Genomic DNA, 18,863 nt, shown 5'->3' with positions numbered 1-18,863 from the left:
CATTCTGTCAATCGCACTAAGGCATTGTCCCATGGATAGATGATCGTTACTACCACAATAATGCCGAACAGCACCATGAAAGCACTCAATGTTATCGTTCGAAACTCTGCGAGTGAGAATAAACTGAATTCCATTGTGCAGAAGATGTCTTATACAATTGGCAGTAAAGTTCGATGTAAATGTTATAGCGTCAAGGTTTTTTTTTGTGAAACATTCCAAGGGATTTTTCTTAGATTTGAACCACTCCGTTAGCATATTAGTATTTCAACGAGTCATCTTTTTCAGAAAATGGTTTCTTAATTTCCAGCCTTTGAAAGGTACTTTTTGTTAAATTACAAACGTCATGGTAGTTGTACCATCTCCAAAAGTACTAAAGGAAATCGCACATTTTTCAACATTTTTAAATCCTCTTTGATTAAAGTCTTGCATTGTTCGAAGAGCTGCTGTCAGTTCCGGCCGAAATATTTCCCTCGCGTAACACACCTTCATTCTTTCATAATGAGTTGGCGCTATATGCTTTCTTGACAAGAAACAACATATTGCTAAGCTGTCATTAAATTTTTTTTTGTAAAGCAACTTAATTGGATTAAAATCAATTTGTTCTCCATCTAAAGTAAGCTTTCGATCAATGAGCTGATTTCTTACATTTTTTATTACATGTGTGTAATCGTAAGATAAAAACAGTTTTCTTGCATGTTAGCATCACGTGAATGAGTCACTAGGAATGGTTTCATATCTTCTGGTTTACGGAGTAATTTAAACAAACACTCGTTGATTTTAGTGTTGTCAGCGACCAATCGTCCAACCTGAAATACAATTTCTTCAAGTGTTCGGATAACGTGAATAGTTAGAAAAAAACAATTGACGACCAGTAAGTTTTGCGACTGGCCAGGATCCTACGATGGAGGAAAATTTAATCGTCAACCCCGTCATGAAGAAGTTAATAACACTATTTGCGAAAACTGCCGGTTGGTTGGTAATCTGGTTTTTCATCGTCCTGCATGAAGGCAGCATTGTTGTAAATCTTTCCTCCGTCTGCGTCAACTCCTCCCCCAAAACATTCGTCAACTTTTACATTTTCCAATTTTAATAGAAGTTCATCTAATTCATCATCGTCAATTTTTACGTACGAAACATAAACTTCCCCAAATTCAACTTCCCCGACGAACTGTTGTCGTGATTGGATCCAAAGAATTAACGGATTGCACGCCATTTCGTCAAGTTCCACACTAATGATTATTTCGTGTTCTTTTGTTAATGTTTTAAATAGCATCTTTAACCGCTCCAGGTTTACAGGTGTGATACCTACTTTTCCGTTTGTTCTTCCAGTGTAGCTAAACAGTGTGTTGAGGCAAGGGAGAGTAAGCAGATGTTGCTGGCGGAAAAACTCGTAAATGGTAGGGCTTCGTCCTTGTATTCATATAGAATAATTTAATGTCCATTGGTCGTATCTTACTCGCTTTGGATGCAACTTGTAATTAAGTAACTGCGGAAATCACAATAAATAATGCTATTCTTTGTAATGAAACGTAAGATATTGTTTATTAGATGTAGCAGGAAAGATGCTTTTGCATTGTATTCACAATGCTTGTCACTTTCTTCTTGTAAAACACTTACTAGTGAATCAATTGCAACCGACAAACCGAACTCTTTTATCACATTTCAGTAATGAAATGGTATCTGATCCTACCAACTTTTCTAATTTCTGTAGTTGTTGTTCCAATTTGGAAATTCGATATCTTAATGTACGAATCAAATTAGATGAGTGTAATTTGGGTGTGATAGCTCTGCAGCATCATCCTGTAACAAAAAGGAATGCCCGATATACTGGGTGACAAACTTTAAAAATCTTCAGCATACCGTAAAGTGAGATCCAGCCCAAAGAGATTTCGCATATGTTTTACATCCATAGGTTACAAGTTTCCGTAAGAAATTAACCTTGTTATGATTTGTTTGTTGAGGCTGTCAAGCAGCAACATTCTATTCAAAAAAGAAAATAATAGTTATGTTTCAATTAATGTTAAAACATATAACAAGAAACCCTACTAGTGAAATAGATACTCTAGCATCGATTTTCTCCAAGTCGGTATTTCCGTTGGAATTGCGTTCCGTTACGTAAAGACCCAACTCATTAACGGCAGTTGACTTAAAAAGCTCAGCATCACCATGCTGTTTCACAATACAAAATAATAAGTTGTGTTTTAAGAAAATGACCAATAATATGGATACTCCTACTAGTGATTGAGAGGCTCCAGTGTCGAGGGATAACAAGTCATTATTGCTATTTGTATGACATTATGGTACGTGACGATCAAACTCATTTTAGGCTGTGAACGGAGGAAGCTCAGCATCAACAGTCTAATTGGAAACAGAAAATATTAATTTTGCTGTAATACGTGAACGAATGGAAAGACGTAAGCTTACCACTAAGTGAGACAATCTAGTATCGTGGGATTTAAAATAAACGCTCCCGTTTGTATGATTTTGTGGAATGTTATAATCCAATTCAAGCAAGGATGTTGACAAAGGAAGCTCATAATTAACATTATGTTGGCAATTGGAAAACATTTAATATTGTGTCAAGCAAATAAAACAAAAAAAAATGAATAATTATCTACAGTGTGAATTTCATTAACCAACATTATACCGGGTAGTGAGATAATCCAGATATAAGGCATTCTATGTCATTATTTTCCTTGTTTGCAGGTGATTCTATATTACAATTCCACTCAAGACGTGTTCCAGGTGTTATATCCGGAGAGGCTTCAAGAAGGATGTTGAGTCTAGCTGGCTCTTTTTGCCCGGACCGACACCAGAGTATTCTCGTCCGACAGGCACCGTTTCCCAAAAATCCTCCATGCTTGATGTGTACATTCCTACATTGTTTATATTTCTATATCATGTTAATACGCATCATCATTGTATTGTGATTCTGATTATATCCTTAACTGAATACTGCAGTTACAATGTTTTATAGTCGCTGAAGAAGAAGATGAAGAAACTCGAAGAAGACTTCGAAAAACTTGGCCATTCAAAGATTGAGACACTTATAGCAGACGATGCTAACCTAACTGATTCGGTAAATTGAATTCCCTCTTCGACGTAAAGCACCGACCACACACAGCATAAACTTTGCAGCAATCGAACTACACCGAGTATACTACACCCAATCTACCACACCCAGTCTACTACACCCAGTCTACTACGTCCAGTCTACCACATCCAGTCTACTACATTCAGTCTACTACACCCAGTTTACTACACCCAGACTACTACAAGCATTCTACTCCCACCAAGTTTGCACTTAGTTTAGTTTAGTTATCATTTTATGATAAATTTAACACAATATTAATAACACTATTATTTGATCTTGCCGCGCGCATTGTTATGGTGTATATATTCTAAGTATGTATGTGCATTGTGCACGCCATTTCGTGCACTGCATACTAATAATTATTAATATTATTAATATATTTATACTCTATTTGACTATGGTAATTCAACAGGATAAGAGAACCTATCCTATCCTGATGGTTTTGAAGAAAGCAAAATGTTTGAACAAAAAAAGTATGCGTTACGATGCTGATTGGTTATTAGATTGTCTTATTCTACTTTAGAGTAGCAAGGCAGCCTATGATCAGTTATCAACACCCAAAATGATATCAATCTCTCATTGAGAGATTGGTATCATAGAGTATTTGCTGGTATATATAGAGTATTTGCTTGAGAGACTCTCAAGCAAATACTCTAAGGCGTCTTTTAAGTGGCATGTCTACCCATTTTGGGTACAACACCTTCGCACTCCAGGCAATGAAGATGGCCCTGTCAGGATTCCAATCATCCAACGTGTGGGATCGGATTTTTATTTCTTTGATGGATTTTTGAATACGCGTTGTGAAACGGGTTCTACTGTCCTACCAACCCTTCACATACGTCTCGAAGATGACGAGGAATCGAAACTTGCCGACCATGCATTTGTTATTCATTACCATGTACAATTATACATTACTATGTATTTGTTTTCAGACCTTACATGGCCCCATGGATACAGCCTTTCGCTGTATTCGCATAAAAAAACGCGACGTCCGAAGAAGACCTTCATCGCTTGGTTTAAAACCCTTGTGTTGCTGGAAGAACACGGGGCAATTGTAAAATCAATTGCTTGCGATGGTGCGGCCACCAACAAGAAAATGTGTATTGGCGGGTGTACACTGCCATACCGACGATCGCAATGCCATTCTCAACAATATAATGAAGCATCCAAAAACGAGGGAGATGATTTACTTTATGAGCGATGCTCCCAATCTCATAAAATGCATCCGCAATAATTTAGTAAATATAAAAAATGTCCAGGTAATTATAATAATATTTTTAATAATACGAAATTTCTGATAATAACTATTTTTCTATAGATGTCAGGGAGGCTTGTCAGCTGGCAAAATAAAGAAGAATTGTATGCAACTGACAGCTCAACTGTTGGTGGACTACAAGCTTGTTCCCGATTGACCCCTGTTCATTATTACCCGACTAATATGCAAAAAATGAATGTGTCGCTGGTGGCTGAAGTAAACATTACATAATCGTCTCTCAACATTTTCTTAAAACATAAATACTTTTAAACCACAGGTTTTGTCTAAATCCGTCGAGGATTTTTTTTACGTTTCAGAGACACTGAAGGGACTGAAGATTTTTTCCGTTTGATAAATTGTACTTTCGATATCATGAACGGCAGATCCAAGAAATATGGCATATCCAGAGATGACTGGGAAGGAAAAAAGATGTTATTAAGCATAATCATTTCGTTTTTTGTTCCCGTTTCAAAACATGAGCCTGCTTCCATCTATTTTAGCGTCTCAGGGAGCTATTGAAACATATAGATGATTCTGAATGCTATGCGGCTGATGTAAAAGATGCCGAAGACGACTTTCTCTGTCAACCAGGAGATCCTGCTCCTGCTTTCACCTCAGCACTCACACTGTCCACCTTGAGAAACACCATCCTAAGCACTATTAATTTAGTTAGCTATTCATGTTTATATTATTAGTATAAATAGTTAGCTAGCTAGTATAGATAGTTATCTATTCATTATTATATTATATTAGATGAGCTACTCGATATAGGCTTCAAATTCGTGATAACTGGGAAGTTTAACCAGGATTGCATTGAAGTAAAATATTCTTTTCACTTTTGCTTCGGCCTGAATTTGCTAAAATTTTAGATTCTTGCAGAGATTTTTCGGGATAATTTGGTCTTACGGAGGATCTTGTAATAAACCAAAGGCGTCTTCCTTCCCGAAGCTTTTCCGACTGCTGAAGCTGTACTATCCAACTAAACACGTTATTGGATCCAATGTGTACGGAGAAAAGAAAATGTTCCTACTGTCATCCTACAAGGACTGGTTGATAAGTTTGTATAAAACAAATCAAAAATCTTTTACCGCTAAAAGGGCTCACATGAAATATATACTACTAAAGGGGATTTTCATTGAGCTGGGGCCATGGATTACAGACAGAAATAGCTCTACAGAAGTAAGCGATAACATAGTTTATTACACTGGGGGGCTACCTGGTGCTACCTGGGCTACCTGTGTTCATATTGAATTTAGTTCAACACTCTTTTGGTCTGTTGGTTTTGGGAAAAAGAATCAATGCACTGGTTGTTTGAAGTCCATGGCCGCGGAAAGCGGAAGCAGTCTGCAAGAAAATATGACAGCACATAATCTAACTAAATTAAAGTCAAATGGGTTGGCCTTAATGGGCGTCCCTAGAATTGTTTAATTTGCTGACTATTGTTTTAAAAACAATTATAAATTTTGTAAATGAGGTATTAATTTTCGTACGCGATCAAAGCAATTTTCAAGGAACTGATTTATGATAGTCTTCCTCCAGTCGGTTTCCATGACCATCGGGTGGAATTTACAACAGACATAATTTTCAAGTTCATGCCTTTGCGATTTAAGTGCATAGCTAAACATAAGAGCATTGAAAAAACAGAACTATTGAACACCACTGCCTATACCCATGCGATATTGTTCAAAAAGTAATTTTTTTATATTGCTTTCCACATTTCAACAAAAGAGCTTACATTACTTATATTACATTGCTTTTATTATAATGTATCAGCCCTCCGAAATATTTACAGCCTTTCAGCTATTATCACTTTTTGTAATAGCCCGCCCTGTATATGTAAACAAGCAGAAGTCAACTGTAAAAAAAAAAATGTCATGACAAGCGACTTCAAAACTCCCCTTAAAGTCCCTTGACAATTTTCTATCTCCCAACTGGCAACCCTGGTCCCCCCCCTTCTTAAAAGGGGAGGGGGACGCTGTGAGTTGTTTTTTAACATGGCGTTGTCTCTCCTTTCATCTTTTGCTCCGTGGCGTGACTACTGGGAGGCTAGCGACCGGAGCTGAAGAGGCTAAGTTCTGGTTTGGGCCCAATTTCCTGGCAGCACGAGCGATGACTGAAGTGTAGCATGCGGGGGGGGGGGGGGGCAGAACATGAACATTACTTGGCAGGCAGGGTTTCCACATAACCGCCTATTGTCCGACATGATGAAGAGTAGAACGTATTCGGATTAAGAAGACGACGCAAGTGGAGTGTGTCAGCCAGAGTATCGGTGTAGTATCAGTCGGGGTGGTGGCGAAGTATCAGTCGGAGCAGCAGTGAAGCATCAGTTCGAGTAGCGGCGTAGAAACGGCTGTGGCAGCAGTGAGGTACCGGTCAGAGCAAAGATGAAGAAGTTATCGTGGCCAGTAGAGACTAGTAACAACCAGAGAAGTGGTGTAGTAGTAGACAGGGCTGCAATGTAGTTATGGTCAGTGGTGGCGTCAACCATTATTCGGTGCCAACAAAGCTAGAATTAGAGCAACGGATTAGTGTCAGCGCAGCAGTAAAATAATAATACAAGCTGTGGCGAAGAATTCGGCAGCTCGGTAGTGTGGTGGTTAGCGCAACGAGAAAGTAATTTGCATAGCGAGGTAGTATTCGGCGGAATGATGTGGCAATTGGCAGGTTAGTCCCCGTAGTTAAGCGGAGCGGCATCAAAGTCAGTTATTTCTCGCAAAAACGAGCAAGATCTTGGGAGCTGTTGTGAGACACGACCGAAAAATTAACAAAAATTCAAATATGCAAGTTTTCATTCGAAACTTGCACAAACGATGGAAGACAGCTACGAAGTCATCGACGATTTGTCCAAATTTCAAATTTTAATAATAGTATTCTAATTTTGGGCGATTTTTTGTGTGTTTCTCCTTGCGTCGCATGGAGCGCATCCTGCCCCCAGGGAAGAAAAGAAGAGGGAAAACCATCGGAACCATTTGTTTTTCCCAATTCTTTTCTCTCAATTCTTCCCCCGGGCAAGGATTTCGACCCTGCACCACAAAAATGAATCGCCTTTCCCTTTAAAAATTCGCTTAAAATTGGCATATTATTTTAAAAAATTTAACATTTTTTGTAAGTTTCGAATGAAATTTTGTATGTTTGAATTGTTTGTAATTTTTTTACTAATAAATTTGGTGAAAAGAATTTTCTATGATTAATTTAATAGCATGGAATCATATGCAGAAACGCTGATGTTTCCAAACTTTAAATCTATCGAATTGCGGGTAAACTGCTGTTCACTGAAATTTGAAAAAAATCATAGTGAAAGATAATTATTTCCTCAACACGGGGATGTATCTAGATTTTTATTGCGATAACTCAAACGGGAGTTATAGCAAAAAATGGGGGAATACTTTGGCCCGTAAGCCGTCGTGTTAAAAGCGCGGTAACACTCGTCGTGTTCCAAACTTTACGTGGGTACTGTAAATACTTTTTCCTTTTATCTTGTTTTAATCCCTGAGGGTTATATTCATTCTTATGAATGTACTGGAGGTTTTAAGTTCCCGTAGAACCTATAGCTCCCTATGGTTTAGTAGCCTAGGTATGCTTAAATATCTTTATTCCCGATTGACTGGTTTATGTGTACGTAATTAGAGCTTTATCTTGAAATAGTCATTATTCTTTTTTAAAAAATCGTTGTCAACTAAATGACGAAGTGAATTGAAATTCTAGAAATGTTTTGTTTGAAAATTTCGTGATTATTTTCATTTTCAACGATGGGTTTAGTTTATTGGCTCGTTCATCTTATAAAGCCACGAAACCCCTTTCTGTGTTTTTGGGTGGCGTTGGTGAAGCCCTGCCACGCCAAAAACGCGCTAAATTGCGTTCATAAAACATATATTAAAATTTTATAAGCTCTTTTTAAAGGTTCTTTGGATCTTTTTTATCATTAAGCTGTTAATTATTAAAGAAATTCTAAATTAGGGACGTTTTTATTGGTCAATTTTTAAATCTCTTTTTTTCCCTCTTCCATTCAACAATTATTCCTATCATGTTCGTGATCGTGTACAATAACCACCGATTTTTCAACTTTCATCTATTCCCGAAACCTTCCTATACTCAAAAACCAATTTCTTTATCATTTTTTTTATATAAATGTGGTTTAGTTAAAAGCCAAAAGGGGTGAAAAATTGTAAATTATTTTTTAAGTTTTACAAACTTATGTAGGTTCAGAGAGAAGGCTTCTAGTAGTTCATTTGGTTAGATATGAAATATCTTTTTAGTGAAAAATAGAAGCGCCTTTATGGTATCCAGGATATTTTTATTACACTGTAACCTTGATACTATCATTTTAGACAAATATTTGTTTAAAATTAATATGAAAAAGAATTTAGATATAAAAAAGTCTAAAGAGAACTTTTTTCGGTTTCAGGGTCAAGGCCAACGGTGGCAGCGCGAGAATCTTTTATTTGTAATTTTTTGAGGAACCGCAAAGTAAAGAATTTATGTATTTAGTTTAAGTAGAAGCTAATTAATACCGTCTTCCGCTAGTGGGTGTCGTCCTCAGAGGAGGAGGGGGTCTAGTTGGTGGGGGGAGCTCCAGTCGGGACTGGAGGAGGGACTCCAGTGGGTGGTGGAGGACGAGGAAACTGAAGATTTGCTGTGCCTCTAAAAGGAGGACGTGGGCGACCACTAGGAGGTGGTGAACGAGGACCTCTAGTGGGTGGTGGGCTTCCAGTGGGTGGTGGGCGGGGTATTCCGGTAGGTGGTGGTGGGCGAGGACGATTTTGGGGCTCCTATTGGAATAGGTAAGACAATATTCTTTTTAGTATTGATAAAATTAAGAAACTGAATATCCATACCGCTATTGAAATTGTAGCCAAAGTCACAAAGACAAAAACTGCAAGATAGAGCTTCATTTTCAACTGGTAGATTTCGCGAGAAAATGTCAATCAGTGAACGTTGTCGAATGTCGAAACGCCTGGCTTTATATACCAGCACCTTCCCTCTCTCCCCTGAACGCATGATATAGTTGCAATACTGTGACCCTTTCCAAGCCGGAACTTTAGATCCTGTTCAACTATTTATTTATATCGTTTATTTGATCAATCCTGTCCTAATTGACATATCCTCTTCATATTAACTAAGTTACAAGGAATTTATCGAACATGCATAGTATCAGCTGTGGGTGAAAAGCGAGTCTGTATATTTGAAATCCTGGTTCGTTATTGATACAGTAACTAAGTAATGTCTCAGCGTTGTTCGATGGGGGAGGGGGAATACAGTCATTTATTTATGACCATGGTTTACTTTACTGTTTACTGCTGTTATGTTGTTGTGTTGTTGGCCACCAGACGTTCCACGGCTCACCCTAATATGGTGGGCCAAAAGCCCGAGAAGCAGTCTCGTTTTTGCTTTGCCGTATAACAGTTCTCACGTCTTATTCGAGTTGAATATAATTAGTTCCACAAATGGGTTTCTACCCAGACTCACTTATCTAACAACCCATCTAACACACCTTGTACTACATTCTGTTTATGGTTTTCAAATAGAAAATGTCTTATTCGCTCATGTCAAATGTCAAACGACGAGGCGACAATTCTTTGAGTTTACAATAATCAGAACAGATATGTGAGGTTGGTTAAATACAAATTGAAATCAATGTTATGAGAGAAAAATTTTCTTGTCTTATAGTTCCCATCACATTTACATTTTTAATTTCATAACTAAATCTGTGAGCACGGTCTTAATCGCCTAGTTTGATTAACACAATTTTAACCGTTAGATTGCACTACTTTTGATATGGCTGATATGCTTCCAAAAATATTTCTACATTTACAACTAACTAATATTTACAACATCATTTCAATCAGAACCTTCAAATGTGGTACCGTTTTATTTCTATACTGCATTCTTGAAAACGTAAACGCAGGAAAAGGAACATGCTTGCAATTTTGTCACAACTAAACTAATCACCTATTGTATGCTTCTAAACAAAGTTGCAGCTGCCTGAACGATCAGCTCATTATATAAGTGAAGGATGAAATCTATAAGCATTTATTTCACGAAAGACTTGCATAACTGCATCTTAAGTAGAGCATTCAAAAAGTATAAAGTAATTCAGTAAACTTGAAGAAATGTTTATTAGACCCACTTACATTATCAGTCCAACATACAATTTTTAAAGGTGCTTTAGTTGCAGTATCAATTGGCTGCAGGAGGGGAGAGAAGAAAGAGCGCTGTAAGAAAACCCCTTTTACTCACAACTTTCACAATTTTCTAAGTTTTCTTTCGAATTGTTCCATCCCTACAGTGAGCCTTCCAATAACATTAAAGAATCTTCATCCAAACTGTTCATCTGGAATGTTATTCATTTTTATTAATTCATTTTTAACTAACATCTTTGTCATTTCAATTGTCATATGTCGTGTCATGGAAGAGGTGCGTTCGTCGACCAGAAAGACTTTTCTTTAATCAGTAGAATTGATAATAACAGTCTTTTCCCAATAAACTTTTTAGGAAGGACAGAGGCTAAAATGACAGAAAGAGCGCCATAAAACCCCTTTTACTTACATAATTTCCCTTTGAATCCCCGCATGCTATTTTCCATTTGCGTAAAATTTCTTTCCTGGATGTAATGTTTCTTGGCAACCTGATCCAAGTGTTTGTCTTCTTCCCTCACAAGAACTGCCCTCTCTAAATTTGCATCCAAAGCAGCCAAATCAGGTTGTTTTGCTATTGTCCATGATTACAAAGAAAAGAAAAGGATTATTAACTGTGGCAAAAAAATTGGTTGCTCACTTATCTGTAAAACAGAAACCGTTCGATTGTCAATGTGAGACCAAAACTCAGTAAATATTTCCATTTTGAATTGCCAGAAAAAAAACAATATACTTTAGAAAAATAAAATAACCAGTCTTTTACAAAATTTTATTTGTAATGCAGTGCTGGATTGAGATTGAGCCATTTAATATAGCATGTTTATATTATTGAATTGTACATCAAGGCGATTAGCAATCGTCCTCAACGACTCAGAAATGAAAAAAAAAAACTTTCTGGTCGACTCAGATACGTTGTTGCTATCCTGACGTTGGGAAAATGCCAGGGGAACTAAAGAGGAAAGAAAGAAAGTATATTGTGGGTGTATCCTATGGCAAGCAGCAAGCCGTTGGTGCCACCTTTCTAACTAATCCTAATTATTGTCAAAAATGGATACACCTGTGGGATTCAATCTTCCAGGCACGAAACGCCATTCTTCAGTTTAAGTTGGAGTTTGAATCTCACAAATCATCTTGCGCCCAGAAGAACCTTTGGTGGATCGGATGGGAAATACAGCTCTGGATTTTGGACGGTAGCAGCAACACGGAAACAGAGAAGCGCCACATTCACCTCTAGTTTTGGTACAGATAAAGTTTTATTGGGCGCAAGTTTGCTACTAGCCTAGAAAATCCGGATGAGAATTCGGCCGGAACAGTAAGTTTTACGAATATAGATGAAAGTTGCATATGCTTCTTTTGAAGCGTCGCCAAACACATGCATCTGGGAGTTGGCCATTTCGGACTCGTCGGGAAAAAGACAACGGTCGATGGAAACATGGACTAGTTCGTGCATTATCGTTAACCAGGATTACCACCACGCATGAAGCTTCGTCAGCTGGATCTGACCATTTCAATCCTTTGACTCCTCAGTCCCGGAAACGAACCTTTGCTTTCCCGATAAGTGGTGCGGCTAATCAAAGAGGGTCGAAAACTCCGGCTACTTTTCTTGTAATGCTAACGTAGGTGTAATCTTCGTCCGCCAGGTGGTCGTCTCTGAAACCTAGAGGGTCCTCTTTGATATACGAAATGGTACCTAGCACCTTCTTGTTATCATAATCAGTCCCTGGAAGATCAGCTTTGTCTGGTATGGGTTTCTTTTCACGTTGTATTGCTTGTACAAATTCTTCGAAGTTCGAGATCAAGTCTTGAAAATGCAGCTTCAGAAAGTGCTTGCCTCACGATTGTTGCATATTTTACTCTTTCTTTTACAGTTTTTGCAGAACCTAAGAAGTCGTCGACATACATCTTCCTTTTGAACACTTCGAAAATTTCTTCTCCCACCATGGCGTCAGAAAAAGCTCGATGGGTATTGTAAATATCGATGATCGGGGAACACGTCACTCCGCGGGGAACACGTTGCAAAGGGTAGCCGAACCATTCGGCATACTACTGGTTTAAAAGAAGAATCCTGCAACCGAAAGCAGAAATAATCCGCGTCCGATGGGTTGAGCCAAAAACGACTAAACATGGCTCTACGTTGGAAGCAAAGGCTATTTCTCCCTCTCTGAACTGAATTAGAAGAGATTGAAGGGAAGGTTTAAGAGCTGGATCACTAAGCATCGTTAAACATTTTTCCTGGAACGATGCGGCTGCATCAAAGACCACACGGAACTTCAAACCTTTATATACACCACGATGCGCAAGGAAATATTTTTCTGAAGCTGCTTCTTCTTCGGATAAAATAGATGCGTAGGAGAGACCGGGGCTGTATGGGACACTTTTTTTTACGCTGCAAATTTTTTAAATAGAAGAATTAATAAAAAATAAAAGTAAAGGGGTGGTTCCCATGTATTTCTTTCCATTAGACAATTTTTTCATTTTTTTTCGTATAACTATGTAATAGTTATTGAATTAAATGTCAAGTGGAAAAAATGAAGGAAAACATTTTTTTGGGGGGGGGTGAAACGGAACAGAGCCAAGGGAAAAAAGGAACACCATTTTTCTCTGCAACGGATGGATTAAATTTATTTAAAGACGCACTAGTGAAAAGGAAATTCATTTCTCTTTCTGAAGTAAAGTCATTTTATTCATTCTATTGAGTATAAGTGGAGATACAAGAAAAAAAGTAAAGATGTCTTTTTTCGATCTTTTTTTGTCGTTTACCTGGCAACAGATGGCTGTACAGTATCCTAAAAAAAATCCGAACAGGGATTTTTTTTCAAACAGCCACCTATCCATATTGCGGGGAACTGTGTTTGTCTTTTAGATTGAATTTATATGCCCCGAATCGCCCCCCCCCCTCCGAAATAAAGAATAAGACAGGTTGGCTGGAATAGCCTAGGGCTCACTGTCAATTTTCGGATAAGTGACGAGAAAACCAAAAAGCTGCCAAATCTTGTCTCATGAAGCGGGAAAAATTCAAAGGAATCGCTTTAAGTCATTTCTCCAATAATCGATAAGGAGCTTTAGCGATTTTGCGCGCCATTAAAATTCTAAACAACCTGTCTGATTTCATTTTTTATTTAGAGGGGGGTGGGGGATTGAAATAGCCAGTGGCTAATTATTCCTTGTTCTTTCTTCCCACCTTTCGCTTTCTTCCATGGCCCCCAAATTTAGCTAAAAGACAAAAACAGTTCCCCATAATATACATAGATAATATACATTCGGATTTTTTTGTAGGGTAGTGTACCATTTTACCCGGACCCAAACAACATCAAATAAACTAAATTATCATATACTTAGAAACAAATTTTTTATAAAATAAAAATACCAACTAAAACTAGAAAGAAAACCCTATCGAATACCTATCTGGGTTTTATAAAAATATTTATAGAAGTATCAAAAAAATGAAAAACTAAACGTCACAAAATTTTCCCGATTCCAATTTTTTGTTTTTCCCACAAAACTCGACCAGAAATTCAGAAAAAAAAAGAATAAATAAAACATCATTAAAAAATACGCTGTATTTATTTCATAATTTTTAAACAAATTGCACTGATTAAAATTGCCATGTACATTTTAGCCCCGTGTCCCACATAGCCCCGGTCTCTCCTAACCCTTGTCGATCGTTTTCTGTACTGCTTATCAGTAATCTGCTTCTAACGCCGCATCTCTGCTAAACCACCTCAATAAACCGCCGAGTCGTTGATGGACCATCTGTCGGTTGCACACTTGGCTGGGCTCTCAAGCTTTTCAGGTGATTATTCTTATCTAAGATCTAGGCGCTTCGTTCCTGTTTCCAAGATGGCTATTTCCGGTCATCGGCCGACATACCCATTACCTTAGATTTGGTTCCAAAGTTTTCCGTATCACAAAAGCGATGTAATTCTAAAGCGATTTCGTCAAGTTAGGTAGAGCTAGGGACGGTATGGATGTGAACGGCAGTGACGGTGGCGCCACCTTGCACGACGCCATGGATGAACCATCCCAGACGACTCCTGATACCAGTCCGTCATTCCAGGCAAGCCAATCTTGCAGTTGTAGTCTAAGGCTGATATTCTCCATAAGATCCGGGGAGGTTGTCACAATACTCTAAGGACCTTTCGGAATATGACTGGAGGTCCGTCTTCATCGACGAACGTGAACTGCTTCCTACATCAGGTTTCAGATCAACCGGATGCATAACGGTCGATCCAGTCATATGAAGCTACTGGTACTTTCGGCAAATTGGGCTGACGTTGTCGCCTCATCCAATCGTCTACAAGTGGAATGTTAGGTGACGTCGACTGACGTCTACTAACTGAATTACTCTGATCTTCATCGAAATTCAGTTGTTGAATTACGTGTTGTGCTGTCTCTGCTTCTTGTTGTTTGGGCCTGCTCAACGCGTCCAGCGTTTTCGTCGGTTCTTGACTGAGCTGATAAGAGTGCTTCTTGACGACGATTGGCTTCGGATGAGGAAATCGAATTTTCTTCTTCTGTTTCATCCGTCTCTCTGATGACAGATGCTGCCTCTTCATCTAGGCTACAGAAGTAGTCCTTTGAATCTTGTGAAATCATTCCAGCCTTCTCAACACAAGCCAAATGGACGCTGTCTTGTAGTTCATATTCTTACTCATCTTCAATGGTTATCAGTTTTGTCTGCAGGCGAGAAGCTTGAACTAGTAGATCATGAATACGAGTTAAAAGCCCCACGATGACTCCTGCTTCCCGCGAATCCTTTGACTGGACGTGGGTATCAATTTTATTTCAATCTTTTGTTGGCTGTTGACGAAGAAACGTTCTTTTGGTTGGCAGCGCCTGTAAATTACCAGATCCATTTCCTCGATCCGCAGCATCCACAATCCTGTTGCAAAAAAGTTGTTGTTAGTGGATGAGTAGATTATTTGCCAGCTCCAAACTGGAAAGGCTTCGGTTCAAAGGCCCAAAATATCTTGACGCTTGAGAAATTTAGAAGAGAGCCTTGGTGTTCCACTCAAAAGCTGTTTAAGCAGCTCTAGTTCTGTATTAGATACTCGGGTGGTAAGTAAATAATCTGCTCTTTCTAATATGAGATAAAGACTCGTAGTACCGTTGGGAACCAATTCTAATTTTTAGGAAATTGTTCTATGTACTGTGGAACAGTTGGGATCTTTCAAATAGAAATAATCTGTTGTAAAATTGCTGTAATGGCGTCGTGACCAAATTTTAAATTGTGGTCCTATGATGTAAATTAGTTGCCCTGTGGCTCAGAAAGCAAAGCGCCTACCCGCCCGTTTAAGTCTCGTTGGGACCTGAAAGAATTATGAATTGTTTTTATAATTATTATGGGTTTCTTGGTTTCAGAAGAAAAATTCTAACTGATAGTTCAAACTCATATTAAGAGTGATTTTGTGTAATTGCTGTAGAATAGGTTATTCCACACTCATTCATGAATGAATCGTTGTACACAACGATAATGACCTTTATATGTAAAAGGAAATGTTTCCAGTACGATTTTCTTTTATTTTTATGTGTCGAAAGAAAATATTGGAATCATCCAAAATCGAGTTTGTTCCTGATGCACAGAATCTTTATTTCGCCATTTAGTGACAACGTGATATCTGACTAAAACAAAAGAGAGTGAAGACACACAATGTGGTACATTTTTTTAGACAAGATAACAGAGACTTATTGCGGGCATGAGAAGAGGAAGAGAGATTCATGGCAAGGTGATGAAGGGACAGGAAGAAAGATTTTTATGGCTTAGGTTATGGTGTGAAGTCAATAGGGGAAGGTCTTTCTATTTGGCGAATGGGATTAGAGATAATTCGGACGGACCCACGGATAGCCATGAGCCGACACTTGCGTCGTAGGGCAGTCCTGGCACCAGGACGGATGGCCAGGGCAGCAGCGATGGAGTTGTTGGACGGGAGCCACGAGCCAAGAGCCCCTATCACGAATAGAAGAGTTGGACCCAACTGACCATATTTTTTCACCTTACGGCTGTAGCCAGCTGCGAGGGATTTGTCAAAGGGTATGGTTAGGTCGATTATGGTAGGTGGCGTGGTGGAGGAGATGATGGACGGAGAAATGAGTCACGGATTACCTGATTGACCTGGATTACGTGGCCAGCCTTCCGGATGGTTCCCACAATTTCTTCCAATACTTCTTCATGATAGCGGCCGATGGATGGTAGGTTGACGTGACAGTAGCTGGTGACGTGAGCAGTTTTCTCGACGTCCTCTTTGCATCGATGGCATCTTTGGTCACTGGGAGCAATACCAGGGGCACCCAGAAGAGGAAGGATACCAAGTCGGCTCTGGTGAATGAGTTTCCACTCATCGGAGGAGAGAGAAGTTTGTCTGGATTTAAGTCTCACCATATCATTGAACGAGTTCATCAGGATTCCTTGTACGACTCTTCCTTGGTGCGGTGCACTGGCAAGTGAGGCAGTCCGAAGAGACTGAATGGCCGAGTGGAGGCCCCGGGCTGCTTTGGCTGAGGAACAAGAGATTTCGTCAGCAACCACTTGTGCAGACGATTCGTCGCCAGATACGTCAATCCTGACATTCAGGCTTCGGGCAACTCTCCTAGCCCTTGGCTTGGTGTTAGGGCCGCACTTGTAGAATCGGGTGTCGTAAAGACCCCCACGCGTAGGGGCATATAAGAAGTCAGATAAGGGTAGAGGTTCCACACATGAGCTCCCAAGGCCTTTCGAGATATGTTGCTCCAATTGAGAGTGGGCAAAAAGGCGGACGACCGGGTCCTGACTGTCTAGTAGCTGGGTGGCACGGGCGATAATCCAACGTCCGCATCCATCTTGAGCTGGGAAGCCCCAAGTCCACCCACCCACCTGTCAGCGAAGAGAAATGCCGAGTGAGCCGTGTAAGGTACGTTGGCTATATGGCGGAGAAATTCAACGCATCACTAGTCGATTTCGTCAAGGAATCCTCGCTGGACGCGGCTGGTAGCGAGATGGTGAGACAATAAGGGCAGCAGGTGGGCACAGAAAACCTCCAATTTTTGACAGAGGGCAGATCGGAGTCGGCAACCAAGGTGAGCTTGCCAGGAGGGAAAGAAGCTGGGCAGAATGTGGGCAAATGCCAATGGGAACTCCGAGATAGTCTTCGTTCTCCCCCTCATCCAGAGACCGAACCACAACTCCACGGATGTGCAGGCTGGCCGCGGGGTTTGCCATTTCCTTGGAAATCATGAGAGAGGAGCACTTGCCCGCGTTAAAATGGAGACCGAGAGCAGCCGTGACCACCAGCATGGCGTCAAGAGTAGGTTGGAGGTCTTCAGGGCAGGAGCCGACGAATGAAATGTCGTCCTCATATGCGGTGGCTTTGATGTAGAAACAGTAAGCAAGAGCACAACTCTTCTCTTTCTCTGCTGTAATACACAGATCATCTCGTACCGACGACTCTAAGTTTGTATTTAACGAGCGTTCACTCGTTACACTTTAAAGGGGGATAACTATAGAACGGATTAAGCTAGAAAGACGCGGAAAACTCTGAAATGAAGAACTTTACAAAGTCAACAACAGTCTTCATTTTTAGATTTTTCGCGACATATTTAATGTATTCAATTGTAAATTGAAAACAGATTTTATTTTGTTGCCCGTTTTAGTACCTTTCTCAACCTCCCCCCCCCCCATTTCCACCCCGCGCGTCTTTTTCTCTGTTAAACAGAGAAAACACTTGATACGATCTCAGCTATTCTTTTCTCCAGCACGGATCACGTCATCTCTCCTCCTGATTTTCAAAAAAGCAAGGGAGATCTACTATTCTTCTGGCCATTAATTTTTTTTTTCGAACTACAACTATCGATAGCCAACCAGGCCCAGCAGTTTTACATCGATTCCATTCCTTTCAAAATCATTCAATCATTCAAAAATTAATGGCCAGAAGAATAGATCTCCCTTGCTTTTTAAAAAATCGGCCGCTAGATGGCGTGGCGAAATGACGTCTGTCAATGGCGAAAATCTTTAGAAAATGACGAAAAATTCTCAAGATTTTCAATTGCCAATATCTCTGCTAATAACCGTTTAAAATAAAAATGGGGCAAGATGTCTCTGGAGGGAGGCAATATCTTTCATTCTGAATAATTAGATTTTTTTTTAAAGGTCTGGTTTGCCCGAAAACTGATGTCAAAAATCGGAAAAAACACTACAATTTCTGGGGGGGTCCCTTAGTTTTTATTAAATAACTTAAAAACTATATTAGCTAGAACATTGCGGATTTCACCATTTGGTTTTCCGTAAAATTTTGCACAAAATGGTTTATACGGGGACTGGCTGCGATGCCTTTGTCACCCTTTTCCAAAAATTGTAAACCCCCAAACCCCCAATTTTGGCCTCATTGAGTGGTGGACTCAGTGTTAA

This window comes from Daphnia pulex, chromosome 9, assembly GCF_021134715.1.
Source record: "Daphnia pulex isolate KAP4 chromosome 9, ASM2113471v1".
Classification (NCBI taxonomy): domain Eukaryota; kingdom Metazoa; phylum Arthropoda; class Branchiopoda; order Diplostraca; family Daphniidae; genus Daphnia; species Daphnia pulex.
Note: the sequence above shows the minus strand (reverse complement) of the source record.